Here is a 25,288-nt window from a genome sequence, read left to right as displayed (position 1 = left end):
AGTTGGCCATCTTCCACATGGAACCCCAGCTTGCCTCTAGTTCTGGGACCTTGCCCTAAATCCCACTTTGCCTCTGGGACCTGAGAACCCCTCCTAGATCTTACATTTTCAAATCACTTACTACATGGCAGTCCTTGTTGTCCCTAAGTAACTCTATACATGTTATTTTGCTTAATTTTCACAACATCCCCATGAAGTGGGTACTATTATTAATCCCACTTTACAGATGAGGAAACTCAAACATAACTTGCCAAAGGAATACAGTAAACAAATGGCAGTCTGAGAATTGGAATCTAGGCAGTCCCAAATGCCCTGTAACGTCTCTCAGTTCCTGCCAGTCCTGGTGTTCCTTCCATGGGAGAAGTGGTCCAGTTCTCTGTACTCCTGATAAGACCACAAATGCACACATTTCCTCATGAGACTACAGCTGGTGCTGATTCCTTTTGGAATCTCTCCCCATTGCCCTGTTCGCTGGTTAGGGTCTGGTGGTACCGGTGTTTCCTGAGCCATGCCTGAACTTGTGAGACCCTTTGTCTACCCTCTGGGCTCTGGAGCCTGTGTCTCATGCCCTGCTCTGCACAATTCTGTCCCTTCCTTTTTCCCCTCCCTATGTCATTCCCATTAGTGTTAACTTGTTTCCCAGTTCCAATATAACTTCAGCTGGAGTCCTCTCAGTTATTAATTTTTTTGTTAAATTTAATCTACAACTACAGGGAAGATGGCTCTAGCATCCCACTAACATTTTATTTTATCATCTGGAAGGCTGGCAATACATAATAATTCAATTCAAAAGCCACAATAGTCCTTTGGCCTGTATTAATAGAGGCCATTTCATAGCTGGGAAATGCCACCATCCTCACAGGGGAAACACAGCCATCAATGTTTCCTCATTCCATTTCTAAAGTTATCTCTGCTCTCATTTAGACCGGGGCTACTGTGTGTCAGGCACTGTGCTAGGGCTAAGAATATAGGTTGCTGTTGCTCAACTACACAGGGAGCATTGTTGTTTGACATTTTAAATGCTGGGCACAAAAGGTATTCTTATTAAAAGGCACAAAGTCAGAGGCTGCATCAGGGAGGAGATAAGGTACTTAAAATGCCACCTTGAGTTCAAATGGAAGCAAGTCAGAACATGCAGGCATACTTGGTTCTGTTTCATGGCTGGGCTTTGTTAGTATCTGGTCTTCCAATCTGTGGCCATGGGGCAAATAGGTGATCGGGTGTACGGGTGTGTGTGTGCATGCACGTATGTGTGTTCAGCATTTATGTAGCCGTAGTTGGCTGACATGGAAGACAGATACTATTATGAATTCTTTACTGCAAGAAGGGAAGATTACACAGAGGTTTTCAAGAACCTAGCCACAGGGAAGTGGGTGTGACAAAAATCTTTGATTTATACTTCTATCACTGCAAGACAGAATTGGACAGGTATGACGAGGGTGCTGTTGGCGTGGGGATTGGCAGCCAACTGTGTGTGTGTCTGGGTGCTTGTGTGTGCGCATGTATGTATATGTGTGTGTTGTGCTCAAGGGATCTCATGTGGGGGCAGCCAAATGTTATCTGGGGATGGGGCCATAAAACACATTCAAATATATGACAAAGATTCTCTGCTTGGCCAAACGCTAATTAGGCTTCTGAATCCTCTGCTAGGCCCATATGTTCACTTCCTTGTAAAATCCAGTTTTGGCAAAGAATTCTGCTACACCAGTTTAGCAAGAACCGCTATCCTCAATATCTGACCATTCTTGATCTCTGATTAGGTTTCTTACCCTCCACCATTCCCCAGGTGATGTCCAATCACCCTGGCCTTTCTTTGGCAAGAATCCTGTTAGGTGGTTTTAGCCAGACTCTCCCTTGCCCCTGATGTCTCCCCTTAGTAATTTTCCATCCACTGACTCCCACACTCCTCCTTGGCTATAAATTCCCACTTGCTTATGTGTTTGGAGTTGAGCTCAATCTTTTTCCTGACTGCAAGGCCCTGTTGTGGTGGTCTCTATAGCTCTCTTTATGGTTCTGAATAAAGTCTTCCTTACTGTGCTTTAATAAGTATCATTGAATAATTTTTAATAACATGTTTTTAAATCATACATAAATATAAACCATTGCTCTTGGCCCAAATATCCATTGGTAGGAAAATGGTTTAGGAAATTAGGGTTCATGACAGAATAGAATATATTTATGGAACTCATAAGGGCCCTTCTCAAACATTCCATCTCTTGTTCTTCCGGGCACACAGTAGATGAATAGTTCATTCCCCCTGAAGTTGGCTTGGCCATGTGATTTGTGTTGGCTGGCGGAAAGGAAGCTGGGGTGATGGGTGTTACTTCCAGGCAGGACTCTTAAGAGGCTGTTTGTAATTTGCTGTTTATCCTTCCTCTGCATCAGTGATTGTGGAAGTGTGTGTCCTGATGAGGTCTGACCCGTTGGGCCTGAGGAGGAGTGACTATGATAAGCAGAGCCTTCTGCAAACCTGAGGCGGTGATGCAGAGGGAGTGAGATATGAATTTGAGTTGTGTTTAGCCCCTGAGATTTGGGGATTATGTTAATTGGAGCAAAACCTAGCCTCTACTGCCTAAGATGACCTGCAAGGACCATTATGGAAAACATTAATAGTGTGAGCCTGAACTGGAAGGCAACATGGAAAAACGAAAATCACTGTTAGTTTTTTGAAAATGGGCAGTTTTCTTCAATATAGTTGCATTTTTTCCACTTATAAAAATGTTTAAAGAGGGTAAAAATCTCAAGGAGTATAAAAGAAAACAATTGTGGGGGTGGAGCCAAGATGGCCAAATAGGAACAGCTCCAGTCTAGAGCTCCCAGTGTGAGCAATGCAGAAGACGGGTGATTCTGCATTTCCAACTGAGGTACCGGGCTCAACTCACTGGGGAGTGTCAGAAAGTAGGTGTAGGACAGTGGGTGCAGCATACTCAGCGTGAGCCGAAGCAGGGCGAGGCATCGCCTCACCTGGGAAGTGCAAGGGGTCAGGGAATTCCCTTTCCTAGTCAAAGAAAGGGGTAAAAGACAGCACCTGGAAAATCGGGTCACTCCCACCCTAATACTGCGCTTTTCCAACGGTCTTAGCAAACAGCACACCAGGTGATTATATCCCGCGCCTGGCTTGGAGGGTCCTAGGCCAACGGAGCCTCACTCATTGCTAGCACAGCAGTCTGAGATCAAACTGCAAGGTGGCAGCGAGGCTGGGGGAGGGGCACCTGCCATTGCTGAGGCTTGAGTAGGTAAACAAAGCTGCCTGGAAGCTGGAACTGGGTGGAGCCCACCGAATCTCAAAGAGGCCTGCCTGCCTGTGTAGACTCCACCGCTGGGGGCAGGGAGTAGCCAAACAAAAGGCAGTAGAATCCTCTGCAGACTTAAATGTCCCTGTCTGACAGCTTTGAAGAGAGTAGTGGTTCTTCCAGCATGCAGCTGGAGATACGAGAATGGACAGACTGCCTCCTCAAGTGGGTCCCTGACTCCCAAGTAGCCTAACTGGGAGACACCCCCTAGTAGGGTCAGACTGACACCTCACACGGCCGGGTACTCCTCTGAGACTAAACTTCCAGAGGAACGATCAGGCAGCAACATTTGCTGCTCACCAATATCCGCTGTTCTGCAGCCTCCGCTGCCGATACCAAGGCAAACAGGGTCTGGAGTGGACTTCCAGCAAACTCCAACAGACCTGCAGCTAAGGGTCCTGACTGTTAGAAGGAAAACTAACAAACAGAAAGGACATCCACACCAAAACCCCATCTGTACGTCACCATCATCAAAGACCAAAGGTAGATAAAACCACAAAGGAGGGGAAAAAACAGAGCAGAAAAACTGGAAACTCTAAAAATCAGAGAGACTCTCCTCCTCCAAAGGAACGCAGCTCCTCACCAGCAATGGAACAAAGCTGGACAGAGAATGACTTTGATGAGTTGAGAGAAGAAGGCTTCAGAAGATCAAACTACTCCAAGCGAAAGGAGGAGGTTTGAACCCATGGCAAAGAAGTTAAAAACCTTGAAAAAAAATTAGACGAATGGCAAACTAGAATAACCAATGCAGAGAAGTCCTTAAAGGAACTGATAGAGCTGAAAACCACAGCACGAGAACTACATGACAAATGCACAAGCCTCAGAAGCCGATTCGATAAACTGGAAGAAAGGTATCAGTGATGGAAGATCAAATGAATGAAATGAAGGGAGAAGAGAAGATTAGAGAAAAAAGAATAAAAAGAAATGAACAAAGCCTCCAAGAAATATGGGACTATGTGAAAAGACCAAATCTACATCTGACTGGTGTAGCTGAAACTGACGGGGAGAACGGAACCAAGCTGTAAAACACCCTGCAGGATATTATCCAGGAGAACTTCCCCAATCTAGCAAGGCAGGCCAACAATGAAATTCAGGAAATACAGAGAACACCACAAAGATACTCCTCGAGAAGAGCAACTCCAAGACACATAATTGTCAGATTCACCAAAGTTGAAATGAAGGAAAAATGTTCAGGGCAGCCAGAGAGAAAGGTCGGGTTACCCACAAACGGAAGCCCATCAGAATAATAGCTGATCTCTCGGCAGAAACTCTACAAGCCTGAAGAGAGCGGGGGCCAATATTCAACATTCTTAAAGAATTTTCAACCCAGAATTTCATATCCAGCCAAACTAAGCTTCATAAGTGAAGGAGAAATAAAATACTTTACAGACAAGCAAATGCTGAGAGATTTTGTCACCACCAGGCCTGCCCTAAATGAGCTTCTGAAGGAAGCACTAAACATGGAAAGGAACAACCGGTACCAGCCACTGCAAAAACATGCCAAAATGTAAAGACCATGAAGGCCAGGAAGAAACTGCATCAACTAACGAGCAAAATAACCAGCTAACATCATAATGACAGGATCAAATTCACACATAACAATAGTAACTTTAAATGTAAATGGGCTAAATGCTCCAATTAAAATGCACAGACTGGCAAATTGGATAAAGAGTCAAGACCCATCAGTGTGCTGTATTCAGGAAACCCATCTCACGTGCAGAGACACACATAGGCTCAAAATAAAGGGATGGAGGAAGATCTACCAAGAAAATGGAAAACAAAAAAAGGCAGGGGTTGGAATCCTAGTCTCTGATAAAACAGACTTTAAGCCAACAAAGATCAAAAGAGACAAAGAAGGCCATTACATAATGGTAAAGGGATCAATTCAACAAGAAGAACTAACTATCATAAATATATATGCACCCAATACAGGAGCACCCAGATTCATAAAGCAAGTCCTTAGAGACCTACAAAGAGACTTAGACTCCGACACAATAATAATGGGAGACTTTAACACCCCACTGTCAACATGAGACAGATCGACGAGGCAGAAAGTTAACAAGGATATCCAGGAATTGAACTCAGCTCTGCACCAAGCGGACCTAATAGACATCTACAGAACTCTCCACCCCAAATCAACAGAATATACATTCTTCACAGCACCACACTGCACTTATTCCAAAATTGACAACATAGTTGGAAGGAAAGCACTCCTCAGCAAATGTAAAAGAATAGAAATTATAACAAACTGTCTCTCAGACCACAGTGCAATCAAACTAGAACTCAGGATTAAGAAACTCACTCAAAACCGCTCAACTACATGGAAACTGAACAACCTGCTCCTGAATGACTACTGGGTACATAATGAAATGAAGGCAGAAATAAAGATGTTCTTTGAAACCAACGAGAACAAAGACACAACAAACCAGAATCTCTGGGACACATTCAAAGCAGTGTTCAGAGAGAAATTTATAGCACTAAATACCCACAAGAGAAAGCAGGAAAGATCTAAAATTGACACCCTAACATCACAATTAAAAGAACCAGAGAAGCAAGAGCAAACACATTCAAAAGCTAGCAGAAGGCAAGAAATAACTAAGATCAGAGCAGAACTGAAGGAAATAGAGACACAAAAAACCCTTCAAAAAATCAATGAATCCAGGAGCTGGTGTTTTGAAAAGATCAACAAAATTGATAGACCGCTAGAAAAACTAATATAGAAGAAAAGAGAGAAGAATCAAATAGACGCAATAACAAATGATAAAGGGGATATCATCACCGATCCCACAGAAATACAAACTACCATCATATAATACTATAAACAACTCTACGCAAATAAACTAGAAAATCTAGAAGAAATGGATAAATTCCTCAACACATACACCCTCCCAAGACTAAACCAGGAAGAAGGTGCATCTCTGAATAGACCAATAACAGGCTCTGAAATTGAGGCAATAATTAATAGCTTACCAACCAAAAAAAGGCCAGGACCAGATGGATTCATAGCCGAATACTACAAGAGGTACAAGGAGGAGCTGGTACCATTCCTTCTGAAACTATTCCAATCAATAGAAAAAGAGGGAATCCTCCCTCACTCATTTTATGAGGCCAGCATCATCCTGATACCAAAGCCTGGCAGAGACACAACAAAAAAAGAGAATTTTAGATCAATATCCCTGATGAACATCGATGCAAAAATCCTCAATAACATACTGGCGAACCAAATCCAGCAACACATCAAAAAAGCTTATCCACCATGATCAAGTGGGCTTCATCCCTGGGATGCAAGGCTGGTTCAACATAAGCAAATCAATAAACGTAATCCAGCATATAAACAGAACCAAAGACAAAAACCACGTGATTATCTCAATAGATGCAGAAAAGGCCTTTGACAAAATTTAACAGCCCTTCATGCTAAAAACTCTCAATAAATTAAGTATTGATGGGACGTACCTCAAAATAATAAGAGCTATTTATGACAAACCCACAGCCAATATCATACTGAATGGGCAAAAACTGGAAGCATTTCCTTTGAAAACTGGCACAAGACAGGGATGCCCTCTCTCACCACTCCTATTCAACATAGTGTTGGAAGTTCTGGCCAGGGCCATCAGGCAGGAGAAGGAAATAAAGGGTATTCAATTAGAAAAAGAGGAAGTCAAATTGTCCCTGTTTGCAGATGACATGATTGTATATCTAGAAAACCCCATCGTCTCAGCCCAAAATCTCCTGAAGCTGATAGGCAACTTCAGCAAAGTCTCAGGATACAAAATCAATGTGCAAAAATCACAAGCATTCTTATACACCAATAACAGACAGCGAGCCAAATCATGAGTGAACTCCCATTCACAATTGCTTCAAACAGAATAAAATACCTAGGAATCCAACTTACAAGGGATGTGAAGGACCTCTTCAAGGAGAACTACAAACCACTGCTTAATGAAATAAAAGAGGATACAAACAAATGGAAGAACATTCCATGCTCATGGGTAGGAAGAATCAATACCGTGGAAATTGCCATACTGCCCAAGGTAATTTATAGATTCGATGCCATCCCCATCAAGCTACCGATGACTTTCTTCACAGAATTGGAAAAAACTACTTTAAAGTTCAGATGGAACCAAAAAAGAGCCCGCATTGCCAAGTCAATCCTAAGCCAAAAGAACAAAGCTGGAGGCATCACGCTACCTGACTTCAACCTATACTACAAGGCTACAGTAACCAAAACAGCATGGTACTGGTACCAAAACAGAGATATAGACCAACGGAACATAACAGAGCCCTCAGAAATAATGCCGCATATCTACAACCATCTGATCTTTGACAAACCTGACAAAAGCAAGCAATGGGGAAAGGATTCCCTATTTAATAAATGGTGCTGGGAAAACTGGCTAGGCATATGTAGAGAGCCGAAACTGGATCCCTTCCTTACACCTTATACAAAAATTAATTCAAGATGGATTAAAGACTTACATGTTAGACCTAAAACCATAAAAACCCTAGAAGAAAACCTAGGCAATACCATTCAGGACATAGGCATGGGTAAGGACTTCACGTCTAAAACAACAAAAGCAATGGCAACAAAAGCCAAAATTGACAAATGGGATCTAATCAAACTAAAGAGCTTCTGCACAGCAAAAGAAACTTCCACCAGAGTGAACAGGCAACCTACAGAATGGGAGAAAATTTTTGAAATCTACTCATCTGACCAAGGGCTAATATCCAGAATCTACAAGAAACTCAAACAAATTTACAAGAAAAAAACAAACAACCCCATCAACAAGTGGGTGAAGGATATGAACAGACACTTCTCAAAAGAAGACATTTATGCAGCCAAAAGACACACAAAAAAATGCTCATCATCACTGGCCATCAGAGAAATGCAAATCAAAATCACAATGAGATACCATCTAACACCAGTTAGAATGGCAATCATTAAAAAGTCAGGAAACAACAGGTGCTGGAGAGGATGTGGAGAAATAAGAACACTTTTACACACTGTTGGTGGGACTGTAAACTAGTTCAACCATTGTGGAAGCCGGTGTGGCGATTCCTCAGGGATCTAGAACTAGAAATACCATTTGACCCAGCAATCCCATTGCTGAGTATATACCCAAAGGATTATAAATCATGCTGCTATAAAGACACATGCACACGAATATTTATTGTGGCACTATTCACAATAGGAAAGACTTGGAACCAAGCCAAATGTCCAACAATGATAGACTGGATTAAGAAAATGTGGCACATATACGCCATGGAATACTATGCAGCCATAAAAAAGGATGAGTTCATGTCCTTTGTAGGGACATGGATGAAGCTGGAAACCATCATTCTCAGCAAACTATTGCAAGGACAAAAAACCAAACACCGCATGTTCTCACTCATAGGTGGGAATCGAACAATGAGAACACATGGACACAGGAAGGGAAACATCACACACCGGGGCCTGTTGTGGGGTGGGGGGAGGGGGGAGGGATAGCATTAGGAGATATACCTTATGTTAAATGATGAGTTAATGGGTGCAGCACACCAACATGGCACATGTATACATATGTAACTAACCTGCACGTTGTGCACATGTACCCTAAAACTTAAAGTATAAAAAAAAAAATTGGTTGTTTCTAAGATTCTATTCATGTACAAATTTGAAGGCTTTGTAAAAAGAAAGAGATAGGAGTAAATTTTAGCTATTGCTGCTGAAGGCTGCTATTGTATTCAAATGAAGTAATACCTACCTGGCAGGTGAAATGTTACTTTGATAAAGGGAATTGTTAGGGGAGGCATTTCCTTTGTCTTCCAGAGTGAAGCAGAAAATTATTTCCTCTTTTAAAGTCATGGAAAATTGTGGCTCTCCTCCTATCAAGCTTTCTCTTTAATCACAAGTATCATCTCCAAAATCAGAAATCTACCTCACAGGGATTCACCTCCTCCTGAAATAGTAAAAATTCTGGTGGAGAGGAAGGGGAGCGGCAGCCCAAACTAGAAATACTAGGCTGGATGAACTATAGCCACAGGTAGCCTTGGTTAAGTCAGAATGCCAGCAGACCCTGACACTGAAGGAGCGGATGTTCCCAGTGACCCAAACACCTTTGACATGGGACAATCTGCCACTTCACTGAGGCATTGATTTGAATGCTCCACTGTAGACAACAGGTGTGGCAGCCCCATTCAAAGGTGAGTGAGCCCTCACCAGCACACCTCATCACAGCTTTTTTATTCACTCATATTGAGAAGGATGACAGAGTTGAGATTTTGGCATTGGCTCTGAGGACAGGCAGCCTTGATAGGAGTCCTGGTTCCACCATTTACTAGCTGGATAATGTGAGGCAAGTTATTTTACCTCTCTCTACTTCAGTTTTCTCATCTGAAAAATGAGGACAATAATAGCACTTAGTTTGTAAGGTTGTTGGAGGATTTAAAGAGTCATGCATGTAAAGAGGTCAGCATGGAGCCTCACACACAGTGAGCTCTGTGTCGGGCCAGCTCATATTCCTGTTATTATTGTTAACCACATCACTCTAACTTCCTTGAGGTGGCAAATTCTACTTTGAACAATTGCTCCCACGGGAAAGTTGACTCCTTGTACTGTCACTGGAGGTGGAAAGAATATTAAGAAGTTGTACATAACTGATGATTTTTATAAGAAATTCAATTGTTTTTGTTTAATATAGAATCATTAAGGTTCTGAAGAGGTCACTTACACTTGACTGCACTTTATGGGAGAAATTATGTGTTACAGCACCATTTCTAAATCTGAACAATTGCTAAGAGCTTGGGACATCCTTTCTAAGAATATTAAGGGTCTACCTCATTCCACTCTAAGGTCGAGGGGGTCAGGGCTGGCAGTCATACTCCTTTCCTGTAGGCAAGAACTTCATGGGACGAGTGACAAAACAGTATTATCAGAGACTGGCTACAGTAGCCCCTTGGGATCCTCTGAGCTCAAGGGGCCAAACTATAGGCCAGAAGAAAGATACAGGCATCTGGCAAGGAATGACTAAAAAAGAGGGTATTACGTTTCCTTCTAGATTATTCTATTCAGTTCAAAATGGAAGTATCTGAGGCAGACAGTATTCAGTAACAAAGACTGAATGGCTGGCTAGATTCTCTCGTGCTCTAGTTATTGGGAATATGAACATATAATAAAGAGGAAAATTGTTACAGAGGAGCTAGTAGTTCCTACAGCCTTGCTCATTATTCAGGTATATGAGTAAGGAACACAGAGGCCAGGGCTCTTCTTTCAATGAATTCTTACAGCCTAAGAAGGATGAAGAGACTTCGTCTATGCCACAGACTTTGTCTATGGCAGATGAGAAAGAGCCCATCCATGTTTTTGACATGTGTTTGGTTAGAAGCCTGGAGTTAAGTATGAGATTGAAAGGGTAAGATTCAGGGTGATTTTATTACTTGTTTATTTTCTGTCTGTGCTCAACAGCTCCACAGAACAGAGATTTAAACAAAATAGACTGTTTTGTTCACTGCTGTTTCTCCAGTCCTTGGAGCAGTCGCTGGCATGTAGAAAGTGCTTGATAATTACTTGTGGAGAGGGTGAAGCATGGAATGAAAGGAGAATTGTGGAGAGGGCAGCAGGGTAAGCAAACAGTCATCATAAGCGAGGAAGACACAGAATCTGGAGCTTGAAGGCCAGCAGGTCCAACAGAGGAGCTGTGAACACTAAAAGTCACCCCCGGAGCAAGGGAGTGTGCTCACAGGCCTAAACAGAATTCTGCAGGATGCTGGCCCTGCTCCCCCAGTGTTTGATGCTACTCTCTGATGACCCCCTAGGCATTTCCAACAAGCATTCTAATTAGCATCTGCTAGTAAGGCCTGAATTACGTATATCTTAGCCCAACCTCCTCATCTGTAAAATTGAAGTAATATATCTTTCAGGGTTGTTGTGACTATTACATTTCGGTAATACATGGGAAATATGCGGCACTTGGCAATGATTAGGACTCAGCAAATAGTAGTTATTATTGTTATTATAAAATAATACAGATGGTTTATTTCCTTAAGATTTGTTTTTAGATTGATTTCCTAATTATTGGATGTTGATTGTGATTAGATGTTTTGGAAAAATAAAGAGGCATGTTTTGCTTTAAAAAAATGAAAAAAAAAAAAAAAGAAAGGAACAGCAGATAAACTTACTTGTGACATTGATCTTAGGTAAAATGTATGCTTTACAGTGCAAGCCCCAGAATATAGAATCAAGGCATTGACAACTCTGGCGCCCTAAGAGTGAAGCAATACTAAAAATGTGGCATATTTTATAAGTATCACACATAAGGTAAAGCAGGGAAAAAAATTAAATCCCTAAGAAAAATGTGTTTAGCCAGTGTAACCTGTTGGACTGGGTTTGTTATTGTTGTTTTGTAGAGATGGGGTCTTGCTATCTTGTCCAGGGGTCTTGAACTCCTGGCTTCAAGTGACCCTCTCTCTTCAGCCTCCCAAGGTGTTAGGATTACAAGCATGAGCCAACACACCAGGCCTTTTTTTGAGGGGGCGGGGGAGTAGTTAATAGCAAGATAAAATAGAAAATACATAATTGGACCCAAAACAGGCTAAGAAAATGATCCTGCCATACTCTTAACTGCCTGTTCCTGGGAGGCTTTTCCCAAGGGACTCCCAAGACTCCTAAGAGACCTCTACAGATGGGTGTGAATAATACACCAGTGGTGTAGGCTTTCTAGGGGCTGACGCAATGACATAACCCACATTCTTTTCTGTCTCTTCTATTTGAGGGTGCTCTGAGCTTGTCTGTACAAAAAGATGCATATACAAATATTTCTTCTTCTGTGTCATTAAAAGTTCACACTTACATGCGCTGTGATGAGTATTTCAAATATATATTAATCAAATGAAGTGCTTTTTCACAACTATTAGGAGACTCCATTTTTATGTATCATATTTCACTGAAAAGGTGTCTTGGGTGATTGAAATCATTAATTCAGAAATAACAGTGTCAGTCTTGCCAAACAGAAGACTGCAATAACACAAAATCAACATAGGATTCTGACATTTATCCTGGCACTGAACTGCATTGGGCTATGTTATTAGGAACACAGTTTGAGTTAATCAGGATTAACTCAGTAAATCCCAATTATTTACACTCATAAAAGGATGAAACACACTTAATAGAACAAAATCACTAATCTGAAATCATGTTTATTTTCCCTTTGGAAAGCAGTTAGAGACACATATTCGGAGACATAAAATAATCTGAGTTGATTCCCCACCCCTCTTACTTCCCCTCTGCACACCTACCCAGGCCAGAAATCTAGTAGTTAATCAAGTCCCTCTTTATTGTTCTTACCCATGAGATCTCTTGTTTCCCAATATCTGTCACCACTGTTTCTTCTCTGTTCCCCTCATTTAGGTTCTCGTCACCTCTGGATTACCTCTTGTCTTGTTCTGCTCAGAGCCATTGCACAGCGCAGGTCCAAGGGGGCACTGTGTCATCTACACTGACTACAAAGTGAATGGTGCCCCTTGGGGTTGGCAATATAATAGCTTTGCCACCTGCCTTGCTTCATTTGCCCTCTTTGTCATCTTTTAATGCAAACAGGGTAATGGTGTTCCATTTCTTAAAATCTTAAAAATTAATGCAAATTATAATGTTGAAGATAATAATAACAACGGCAGTTACATGCCACGTGCCATGCACAATGCTAACCAAGCATTTTACGTTTGTTAATTTGTTTAGTTCTTACAGCAGTTCTATGAGGCAGGCACTATCATTATTCATGGTTTACAGATGATGAAAGGAGGTTCAGTGTTGAGTAATTTGCCCAGGGTCATACAATTTCTATGGCTCCTTTTCACTTGGAGGTGGAATAACCGTAGTTCAGAGCACGACTCAAACAGTGGCTTACCTGAGCTGAAACCTCATCAGCTGTTGAGCATTATATGAGTTAGATCATGTAAAGTGGTTTTAGTGAGGCCCCCAAGTTAGCTCATGTTGTTAGTATTAGTATTTCAGGATACAGCTCAAATTTTTTGGAGAGAATACGAGACATACAAAGTCCTTTCATGACTTGGTGCCTGCATCTCTTTCCAGCTTTGTCTCTGGCCACAGACACTTTTGTATTTCAGTTGTTTCCCCAAAGGACACTGCTGATGCACTTCTGGTTTCTCTGCATACCTGAATCCTCTTCCTGGGACACTGTTTTCTTCTTTGACAGGTAAATATTATTTACTCATGACACTTTGTCTGATCCCTCCATGGTGACAGAAGCGCTTTTTTACCCCAAAGCACACAGTGCCTTCTTCTATTACTTCACCAGGTTTCTGACACGGTATTTTTGCATATAGGTCTTCCTGCTGGACTGTGAGTTCTTAGAGAGCTGGGCCCAGCATTTGCTTATTACATAGCCTGTATTGGTGTAGTGCCTGGCATCTGGAAGACACTCAGCAAAATGCACAGAACCGGATTGAACTGGCATGGGGTTGGCTCAGTTTATAAATAAACTGAATTTTAAAAATTCACCTTCATTTTCTGTAGTCCACTGATTTAAGAGCATCTGATTATTTATTATCTGCTATAGGCAATGGAACAATTCTAGTTTGGATGTCTGACAATCTGAAATTAAAAACTTGACAACAGTGTTCTGCTGATGAGAATAGTATAAACCTTGAAAATGCACTTATAATAAAGGATGGTTAGAATGCCAATGAACATACAAACTTACATGGAGCTGGTACATTCAGATAGAAACTAGTGAGAGAACAGTAAATTTGCTTTCTAAGAAAGATGAAGTCTCCTGCCCTGCTTTAATTTTAGGCTTTAAGCATTCTCACAAGGTATACACATCCCTCTATTAATTGAAAACATTGCTGGTTAACATGTATGTCTCAGTTTCAAAGCATTTTATAGGTCTATACTATACTTGGAAACTATTTTCCAATGGGCCTGTGGCTAACCTCTCATATTATGTCAGGGTCAGTGCTGAGTAGAGGATTATTAGAAGATAAATTCAAGAGAACTGCTATTTTTTTCTAAGAAAACAGGAAGGTCGTTGCTAGAAAGGACCAAGGTCCTTATTTTAGATGAGAAAATCAAGGCCCAGAAGGTTAAGTGACTTCCTGAAATCACACAGCCTTCAGGCAGGGGCAACACCACACCGGAAGGCCCTGAGTCAAAAAGAATTTGGAAGGGGTACAGGGTGAGCCAGGAGAGATGGTCAGGGCTTAGAGAGCCACTACCAGGGGTTTAGATTATATTCCAAGATGAATGGGCAGCAGTTGAAGGATGTCACGCAGGGAAATGCTAAGATCTGGTCTATGTTATCAAATATAAATACCCTACTACTGTTGGGAAGAGAAAGACCAGCTGGAGGTTCTTACAGTGTGCAGACACGTGATGATGGGGGCCCAGGTGAGAATCTGACAGTGGAACTGGAAAGAAGGAAATGGATTTGGGATGTATTTTAGAATTAGAATCAAGAGGACTTACAGACAGTAAGGAAGAGGAATGGATCAAGGATGACTCTTATGTTTCTGGTGTGGGTGGATAATGGTACTGTTTATAAGCTGGAAAGATATAAGAACAAGGAACCAAGATTCTGACTTTGGACATGTGGTTATGGGAGGCTAGAAGTGGAAGCCATACAATGGAGGCTGCACTGCATGGTGTCTGCCACAGCATAGGCATAATGGTGGTGGTTATTTTCGCTGTAACTCTCTCCATCACCCAAGGAGAGTTACTATGGCCAAGGGGAAACAGATCAGAATTGTGATGTAGTTTGTACAAGGGATAGTTTGACTGCATAATGAATGGTAGACACATTTATTGGTAAATTGATGCAGATGTCTTGAATGTTGGGTATAAATAGGCATTCATTGAAATGACACTGATTTTGATGACTCTTCTACATAAGTAGTCAGAGATCTGCTTTGAATTACAGCTATTACCGATGACCTAAATCTTATGCAGAATTTGTTACCAAATTTTTCTACTCCAAAGTAAGCAGTTTTGACTTATAATAAACTGCTTATCAGTATAAATACTAGCATTCCTATTGATAGCTTATTGTTTGGATGTTATTTATCCAATCTCTAAAAATTGATTCATTTATAAGATAGTTCAAATTGTCTTCCACTGTCAGTGGAAACTGAATATCACCTTAAGAGAATATGCCTGATACTGTTTTGAAGCATGTTAATTTTCGGCCAGCTATGTGCTCAGACACTCCTCTACTGCTCTCTAGTGTCCATAATTACTCAGCAGACCTTTAAGTTTGCACATGTAGCAATCCACTGGGGAAGAAATAAAAACCTTTACTTTATCTATACTTTATCCCAATTTATTTTGGGAGATGTACATACCATAAGTAGTCAAAATAATAATCCACCTGGAGCAGTAAATATTTTCAGAAAATCCATTCTCAAGGATTTCCAGTGGGCATTATTTATAATCATGATTCTCTAACCTCTCAGAGAGGTTATTTTTATTGAGTTCCAATGTGAACTACTTGGTCCCTTGGTTTGTTGTGCTGGCTTTTGACAGTGTTATGGTTCAACCTATACAAGGTATTGTTTCAGTGCCTTCACAATAGACCTGGATGCTTGCCAGATAACATAATCTACAAAGTGCACAAATAAAGGAACAGAAGGGCACGATAACTCTTTGCTTAGCCACATGAGAGTACCAGATCTGATAAAACCAAATTCAGCATTCAATGTATATATTTGTCATTTCCAACACCCATAGAATCAGATTTTAAGGACGGATACAACTAAAAATCACAGTACAGCAGAGAATTGCCGTGATATTTATGACTCTTGTGTTAAATGTTTCCAAGAGAAGGAAAGCCACATTTTAAAGCAGTCAAAATAATTTAAAAGCTGTAATTGCGTATGTATATATGTATGCACAAATGTTCAAAGGATATGTATTTACCTTAGTTTAGTGGGGATTTATCTCAAATATCAAGATCTAAATCAAGCTGCTTGTTGTAGTGGGTCTTACAATATACTTAAATAAATAAATAAATAAACTGCTTGAACAGCCTACATTTTCTAGACAAGTGCTATTTTTCTTTATCTACAGAATAAAGTGGTCTGTTCCCAGTTCCAGGAGCTGAGAGCTCAGTTTCCAGGGCCTCTTCAGTAATTTGCCTATTCTAATTTATAGAACCTAACAATTCCCATGTCTGACTTTGAAACTCATCTAGATAATGAAAATGGTGCCCTCTGCTGGAAAAAATCAAGAGGAACTAGAGTGACAAACCCTTTCTCGTGTTGGTTTCATTACCTGGAATATGGAAAAGAAACATCTATATTTGTTTTAGGAGTTAACCTAGTATCCTTGCCTACACCCTTATTAAGATAGATGCTCCATCAATCTCTTCTATCCTGGAGAATTTAGGCTGTTTTGCTGAACATTTCTTTTCCGAAGAGAAAGCCTCACCCCAAATATGGACTCCACATAGTTTTTGACTGAGTAAATAGGGTTATTAGTTTACCACTTCTCTGCAAAGCAGTTGGAGTACCTGTGTACATGAAGGAGAATGTAAGAGAATGGTGGATTGTTCAAAAAGCATCTCAAGCCTACTTATTGCCCCTGCCAGGTTCCCAAACAGGAAGCCACTAGGGTGGTAAATATAACCCCAGTGGGTGAGTTACTCCAAGGGCACCTTTTGTAAAACTCTGGAGGCTATATTGGATATATTCACAGTGAAACAAAAGGGTTGAAGTTGAAGAACATTTACAATATTAAAATCACTGACATAACAAGGTGAAGAATTTGAGTGTTGTCTTTAATAGGAACTTTTTCTGCTGCTCTATAAAATAATGACCTCAACACTGTGCCACAAAGCCACCATTGTCAAGGGTGCTCTATCAACACTGTTATGAGGATCCAACACACTTTTAATTCTTTATCAGGGAAACAAAAGAGTCACAAGGTGACTGACAGTGGAATCAAATGCTTTCCAATAGGACTAGACTCATAAAAGAGCTTACAAAGGTTTAAGTTCCTCTGAAGCCAGGGCCTCTTTGGTGTATATGTGACCTAAGAGTGACCATTATATAATAGAATGAATGGGAAACTGCCTGTTCACCATGAATCCTAAACAAGTCTAAGTAGTTCTTCTTGTTGAATCATCAATGACAAATCCTTAGGTCAGCAGAGGCCTGAAGTCATTTGTCATCCAAATATAAGGGGAGAGAGGCACATAAAGCCATGTGCAATGTTTAACCTCAGGTTCCAAGTATTTAATTTTGAGTCCTCTTTTCCCCATGGGCTGTCTTCAACTTTCCAAAACAACTTTAATGAAATGCAGCTGGATTCTGCACCTTTTCCAATAATGCAGGAGATGGGAAAAATGATTTTGCTTACTTGCCTACACTTTTTATATGCTAAAGTGTGAATGAACTATCAAAACCTACTGAAACTTATTAAGCTGAATTCTGTCGCCAGTAACACATTTTATAGCTTTTAAAAGAAAAGCTATGGGGAATTTTGAGTAGGACATGGGTATTTAAAAACACAGTTCACTCATTTAATTGGGAGCTGTACAGCTAAGCTTCAGACAAATTAAGTTTTAAAATTTCTCTTGGGGTTTTAAGGGTATTGATCATAAAATACTTATTTAATACTGTTTGACTGTGTGACTGCTCCTTCGCAGTAAGGGTCATCCTTGCCCTGCTCCCTCCCAGGTATGAAGAGTGGGACACGGTATTTAGCATGTGTTAGTGAAAACACAGAAACAGCCAGCATTCTTCTGAGTACAGTTTTAGGACCTTTCTGCTGCAGTGAAGTCATTGGTTATATCTGCTGCAGTGAAGTCATCTTGGCACCATGCTTCGCTCCTTATTTTATTAATTAGCATTCTGTTTCCTTCTAATACTAAAATAGAAGCCTTTCAAGTTATTGAGGATCCCAAAGCATTTATAATAAAATGCTAATATCATCTTTGTAACTTTGGGGATTTTGGTGTTGATAAATTTGAGGGTGTTTTGGAGAGGTTTCTAGCACCACATAGCAGCATATTATAAAACCATGGCAGTTTTATTCTATTAAGAAATCACACCCCCAGAGGTATCTGAAAAACTTCCTTTGGAAGATTGCAAAAGGCCAGATGCAAATTTTTTGCTTAAAAAATTAGTCCAGGAATATAAATATCAAATGTTTATGATTTTAGAAGGTCCAAATATCTGTCTGGAATTCTGGGTCGAAGTTAGCAGGTTAAGGTCAAGTTTTTTTGAAAGTCTCTCCAAATATGCAACAGATGACACTTTGCAATTCCAGCTGTGTTCACCTATTCTTAGAACAAAGCCCTACATGTACTAGGAAATTTCCAATCAGATAAGAAAAACACCAAAGAGAATGGGTAGATTGGTGAGGTGCGAGTATATGGACTTTTTTTTTTAAAGTGCTGAACAAATCACCAAGAAATAATTTCTTCGAAGACACTGAGAGGACAGAATTAGCATACAATTCCTTTACATATTCTGTTTTTGCACCTGTCCCCCTGTGATGTCGCAGTCAAGTAGATCTCATGTTAACCGGCTCCCTGGCTTTGGTAGGCGCCTGGGGCTGGAGGCTGGCTTCCACCTCTTCCCTCCAGAGCTGAACCTCTTTGCACCGTGAGAATTACCTCCCCACCTTTCTTCCCTCTGTCCTTTCCCTGAGCAATTTAGAGGGGAAAAAAGTGTAAAGTTTTTTTTTAATAGTCATTGAGTATATGTAAGATTTTAAAACTTCTTGTATCCTCCACTTTGGGTATTAAGGGAAAGCTCAATGATAAGAATCTAATTCTGCAACGTTTGTGGCTAATAATGACGGTGCAAGTTCAAAATTACTCTGAGCTTGTGATAGAAGTCAATAAGTATTCTCTCAGCAACTATTGTAGGCTGGGTGTTACAGGGGATGAAGAGAGAAGAAAGACACTACCTTCATCTCAAGCTTAGGATCTTCATGAAATTCTTTTTTTTTTTTTTTTTTTTGAGACGGAGTCTCGCTGTCTTGCCCAGGCTGGAGTGCAGTGGTGCGATCTTGGCTCACTGCAAGCTCTGCCTCCCAGGTTCACGCCATTCTCCTACCTCAGCCTCCCGAGTAGCTGAGACTACAGGCACCCACCACCACGCCCAGCTAAATTTTTTGTATTTTTAGTGGAGATGAGGTTTCACCGTGTTAGCCAGGATGGTCTCGATCTCCTGACTTCGTGATCCACCCGCCTCGGCCTCGCAAACTGCTGGGATTACAGGTGTGAGCCATTGCGCCCGGCATGGGATTCTTAAAGTACCTAATTTAAGTTCTTAAATTTCTAGACTACAAGAAAGAATTCAGTAGTTGTGATAAATGAGGTTAAGATTCTAAGCCATATGATAGTGACAATATTTGAACATTTGTATCTATAAAATGGGAGTTTAATGTGGCTCAGCCCTGGTGAGAATTTAGAGCTTGATACATAATGTTCTATAATTTTTAGTTGCAAAATAACAGTAGTTTGAAAGGATTTTTTTTTTTTTTTTTTTTTGAGACCGAGTCTCGCTCTGTCGCCCAGGCTGGAGTGCAGTGGCGCAATCTCGGCTCATTGCAAGCTCTGCCTTCCAGGTTCACGCCATTCTCCTGCCTCAGCCTCCTGAGTAGCTGGGACTACAGGCGCTGGCCACCGCGCGCGGCTAATTTTTTGTATTTTTAGTAGAGGCGGAGTTTCACCGTGGTCACGATCTCCGGTCCTTGTGATCCGCCCGCCTCGGCCTCCCAAAGTGCTGGGATTACAGGCTTGAGCCACCACGCCCGGCCTGAAAGGACTTTTAAAATAAATGACCTATGTATCACTCCCTTTCCTCTTTTGTTGTAGTTATTTAATATCATTTGTTTTTCTAAAATACAAATGAGTAAACTTTCATTTTCAAATGGCCATTCCTTTCTTCACAAACTTTCCGCCTCAAAACAATGCTTTTCTAGATCTTGCTCTCCTTTTCGTCTCCTTTTCCTTGATGTCTCCAGAGTACACATTCCTCTGGAGTGTCTCTTTAAACAGAGTTCATGGAAAGGTGAGCCATTTCACCAAAGAAAGGGGAGAGTAGAGGACTGGCAATGTGCCATTATCATCAGAGCCTCTTGTAAATCAGAATATGTGATAAGTTCTTCACTGAACTAACTCCAAGCAGTAGTATTTCTGTTCAGATTCATTTATCTCGATTTTTTTCATTTACTTATTTTTGTGCTTTTTACATTGTTAACTGAGATGGCAATGGTACACACAACTATTCTGCTATCCACAAAAATAAAACAACACATAAAACTCCGCAATGCAATTCCCTCTCATCAAACTGATCAACTGTAATAGCTAGGGTGTCATTTCCCCCATGTGGAGGAACTGCAAGTGAGACAGCACAAGCAATGGGTATCTCAGAAGATCCTACCAAAGTGCATATGAAGAGAAAGTGCCAGGTTGAAACGTCTGCCAAGATCAGAGAGTGTGAGGCCAGCTCATTACAGTGTCAGACAAGTAAGGACTTTCCAGTGCTTCCCTAAACTCTAACCTTGCAGGGGTCAGAACCTACAATTCATCAGCTGTGGGAGGAGAAGGAGAAACCTTATGTGAGGGAGAGAGAAGGACCCAGACACACCTCTCATCATCAACTGCAGCACGCAGAAGCTGGGAGAGAGAAAATGTGTTAACTGTAAATCACACTCCGAGTTTTGACTATGACATGGAGTTGGACTTACAAATTAGCAAATTAAGACTGTTTGTATTTCTTAAGGATGAACAGAAAAGTTATGGCCTCACCCAAATATTCATCCTGGGGTAGGGGAAGAACTGGATCCTATTGAATAATTTAAAGAAACGTGAAAAACAAAATAATGTTGCTTTAGGACCTGATCTTATGAACCATATTTGTCCAATGTCCTGGTTACACAGCTTAGAGGTCTCTGTGTCCTTGGGCTCCAGAAAGGCTTTAAGTTTGAGTGATGAAGTCTGAGGGAGAATGACCACTGCTGATTCTTGGGTTTTTGAATGTCAAAAAATCAGGTTTCAACCTTCGAGACTCTTCTTTTTATAGTCTGGATCCCCCTTAATTCGTTACCTCAACCATCAGGTACAGATGAAGACATCTTCTGAGGGACGCCAAACCTCCATTTTAATCGTACTTCTGCAGTTGAATTTATTTCATTTCTGTACTTGTTTTCACTGAGGTACACTGACCCAGAGGCAATACAGGAATACATTTCCATTTTACTATAGGATACAACCACTCTAGCAAGCTTTTCCATTATTTTCCTTTCCTGCTCTAATTTAATCTTGCTGTCTCCCCCACCTTTTTGATGAATACAATATTAATACCTCTTTTTTACTGTAAAAATATGTATGACTATTTGCTGTTGCATGAAAATGATAATTGCCACAATGTGTTGACTATCTACCTGTTTCAAATACTTTATATATTTTATCCCTAATAGTTATAATAATCCTGGGGTGGCAGTATCTCCATTTTATAGAAAGAGAAATCTAACAAAGAACATCAGAGTTGCTCCAGTTTATAAAGTTATAACATCAGGGAGTCCAGACTCCCAGCTGGGTGTGTTTAATCCCTGGTTCATTTGTTTCTGTAGGATGAACAGAGGGGGCAATCATTGTACGAATGGAACAAGAAATTTGGATGATGTCCCTAGTTATGTGACTAATTTGTGGATTATTTTATTAGTCCTTTAACCATGTTTGGTGAAATAAAAACCATGCTATGCCCATCAATTTCTCCTAAGGGGATGTTATAAGACCAACGTGCCACTATGGATAAAGCATCCTAAGGAAAGATGATGGAAATAGTCTTATTAACAGAATAACTTCAGTTTTGTCTCTATTCATATGATAGCTTAGGAGTTCAACTTATGATAAAGACACTGTAATTTTCCCTGGTGTGCCCATTTCAAATATATTGCAAAGAAAGAATAGAATGCCCGTGGAATGCTTATGGTACTGACTTCAAAGGAGTTCAGAAATTTCTATCACACAAAACCTTTGCTCCCTTGTTTACATAAAATCGACATCATCTAATAATATATGTTTCCCACTTTGACATTGGATTCTATTCACCTTGATTCCTGTTTTCATTTCTTTCATTCTACTTTCTTCCCAATCTGCCTGATGCATTTTGTTTTCTCAAAATTCTGCCTTTTCTGTTGGTTGCTAATGAGTTTTCCCCCTCTGTTCCCTTCTTTCCTTTTACCTACTGATGCCCCCTCCCACCATCTCTGCTTACATGTTTCTAGTCCTGCTGTTCACCTCCCTTTATTTTTCCTTCTTTGACTCTCTTCTTCTGTCTACACTCTGCACATTCTGGCATCATCTCTCTCCTTCCCTCCCTCCCATCCTTCATGCCTCCTTCAACTTTTCCTCATTACTGCTGCATGTATAAATAGGCTCGAGGCAATCTATCATTTATGCACATGCTCTCAGATAATCTCCTGCTGCATCTCACAGACAGTAGTTAACTGCAGCAGCAAATGTAACATGCTCATTTATTATCTTTTTAGAAGGAGTGCTGAAGCAGGGGTCAAACATGAAAGAGACATCTCACATGATTCAGTGGCTTCTGAAGAATGAGCTGGTGATAAGAAGAAAGCTGTTTTCTTACATTTAAGATCGACTGAAAACATGTTTCTAATGAGACAAAGCTGCTGCAAAATACATAAGGCTCTGAATGATATTAATCTGTCTTCCCAATGTGTTCTCATTAGTCTCATTCCACTATTACAATTAATAATGTTATTGCTAGAAATTTACAATGTGTCAGGCTTTCAGTGTTACTTTTTAAGTATTTAAAGTGAATTATCTAATTCAGGGATCTTCCTATGGCTGTACCATTTGTGTACTACATTAGGGAGACCAGCCAACGGGGAGAGCTGAGGCTGCTTGCAAAGCCATAGGTGGAGGCTAGCATTATTCCCATTTTTCAGATGAAGAAAATGAGGTGCAGATGGTTTAAGCAACTTGCCCAAGTGGAAGAATCATGTAAAGTACAAAGTTAAAACTGGGCATTTTGAGACTTGAAATGACAAATGTATAATATACTGTCCAGTACAGTATTCTCTTACTAAAGCATACACAAATTGAAGGCAGGTATTGTGTCTATCTTGTTCATCCTGGTAGCTACTAGTTTTAGAATAAAGAAAAAAAAATAAGGGTAAAAGTCATGAAACATTTAAAGGATTGGTCTTTCCAACAAAAGAGAAATGCAGTGATGATAAAGAAACTGTCCACTGTTGTAACTCTTACGCATCAGTTTTATCTTCACTTCCATCAGACCCCAGGCTGAGGTGGTGGTGCAGAATGTGGGAAAGTCTGGACTGACCCACCTGGACGTGGAACACACCTGGCTGTAGGTGGACAATGCGAGTTCAGATTGTTTTATCTGCCGGTATCTGTCCCAAAGCGATCTTGAATCCTTTTGGAATGAAGTAGGGTATAAATTTAAAAAGTGTACATGTCTATATAGTGGATACATTTCCCCAAGCAGCCTTAAAATGTGTGTGTATATTTTTCTTAAGTATGTTTTTTAATTTAATTGAATATTTTATTTATGTGAGGCAACTAAATCATCAAAGTCCTTTCAGTGGCTCACTAGGATGCATACCTAGAAGCAGCTCCACGTTTTAGTCTCAAGTGTGTTTGCAGGTTCCATATAATTTTTTATGTATATTGTTTATCTCTTCAAAATGACTGCTTCAAGAAAACTGAAGAAACAAAGACAGTGGCAAGGGGCTGGCATACAGGGTGAAATAAAAATGCCACTCCACTCATACCAGGCAAAAGTTGGCAACATTGCTGGATTTCCACCCCAAGTTTCCAAACTCCAATGATAAAAATGGTCATAAAATTAATTGGAATCATTGTAACTCTCTAGCACAGGTACTTTTCTTTTGACATGAAAATTATTTATAGACTGTTCTGTACTTAGTAATAAGTAGCCTCAAAAAAAGGCTCTAGAGACAGAGGGAAGTGTGGGAGATATTGAGATTGTCAAAACGATGATTGGGGGCGTGAACTGCAGGTCTTGGCAGTGCCATGGCAAGAGGAACAAGGCGCAGACCGCAATGCTTGGACCCCAGCCCTCCTCCCAGCCCTGAGGCTGGTCCCGCTCTAGACAGCTGGGTTTGGAGCTGCTCCTGTTCAGGGGTAACTCCCCACAGGCCAGGAGTGGGGCTGTTCCTGGGGCATCCTCAGGCCAGCAGTTCCTCTGAATGGTTGGGGGAGAAATGAAAAGACACCTGGAGGGCTGTGGATCACAGCTGGGTATTCTTGAGGGAGCTCAAGCACTCTGGGCAAGTCCTGGATGAACCCTGACCAAACCTAGAGGATCCCCTGTTTTTCTTAACACTGCCTTGCTACTTCAGTTTTCTTCAAAACTCTAACATTTCACTAGCCTCTTATACTGCCTTGGACCACCCTGAAATTATGAGAGGGGAAGTGGAAAGAGCAGGGGACTTGGTGCCAGAGAACTGGATTCTACTTCTAGCTCTGCTGATCTTGACCTTGAGCAAGTCAATTAAACATTGCCCAAGTCAGTGCCATCAGTGCCCTCACCTGTCAAATAGAGGGTGGGCGGCAAGCCCCACTGTTCAGTGAGGGATCTGGAGATCATCTGGCCCATTTGACACAGGGACCTTGTTTTAGAGATGAGTAAACCAAGGTATCAAACAGCCTCGTGCTCCCCTGGACTCTCAGGTGGTGTGGGGATTACGCTTGAACTCCAGGGCTCTCGCCCTTCCTCTACTCCACTCGACAGATATACCACACTGTTGGTGATTAAAGTCTTGTCTGTTGTGAGACTCCATGGAGCAATTTAGACCAACACTGACATAGTTTCTGTCCTCACTGTTTGCAATGCAAAAACATTCCCTCATTAACAACATGAAAAAATGAGAGTATCTACATCTGCATAATATCATACACTATATTTATCATCATTACCATCATCATCATCATAAAACAAAAGCCTTGCAAACACCTACTATGTTAATGATACCAACCAACATC

General features: G+C 40.8%; 1 protein-coding gene and 1 long non-coding RNA gene across 5 annotated transcripts in view; one reads left to right on the top strand and one right to left on the bottom strand.

Moving 5' to 3' along the window:
- LOC129058994 (uncharacterized) overlaps positions 1-22,963 on the top strand; it is a 32,598-nt gene extending 9,635 nt beyond the window's left edge. Inside the window, exon 3 of the long non-coding RNA XR_008524537.2 lies at positions 22,786-22,963. This is a non-coding gene — a long non-coding RNA (uncharacterized LOC129058994). The remainder of the gene's footprint in view (positions 1-22,785) is intronic.
- Positions 1-25,288, bottom strand: part of SCFD2 (sec1 family domain containing 2) — a 500,604-nt gene that overhangs the window by 95,559 nt on the left and 379,757 nt on the right.

This window comes from Pongo abelii, chromosome 3 (genome assembly GCF_028885655.2).
Source record: "Pongo abelii isolate AG06213 chromosome 3, NHGRI_mPonAbe1-v2.0_pri, whole genome shotgun sequence".
Taxonomy (NCBI): Eukaryota; Metazoa; Chordata; class Mammalia; order Primates; family Hominidae; genus Pongo; species Pongo abelii.
The sequence above is the reverse complement of the archived record's forward strand: the minus strand, read 5'-3'. Positions and strand labels throughout refer to the sequence as shown.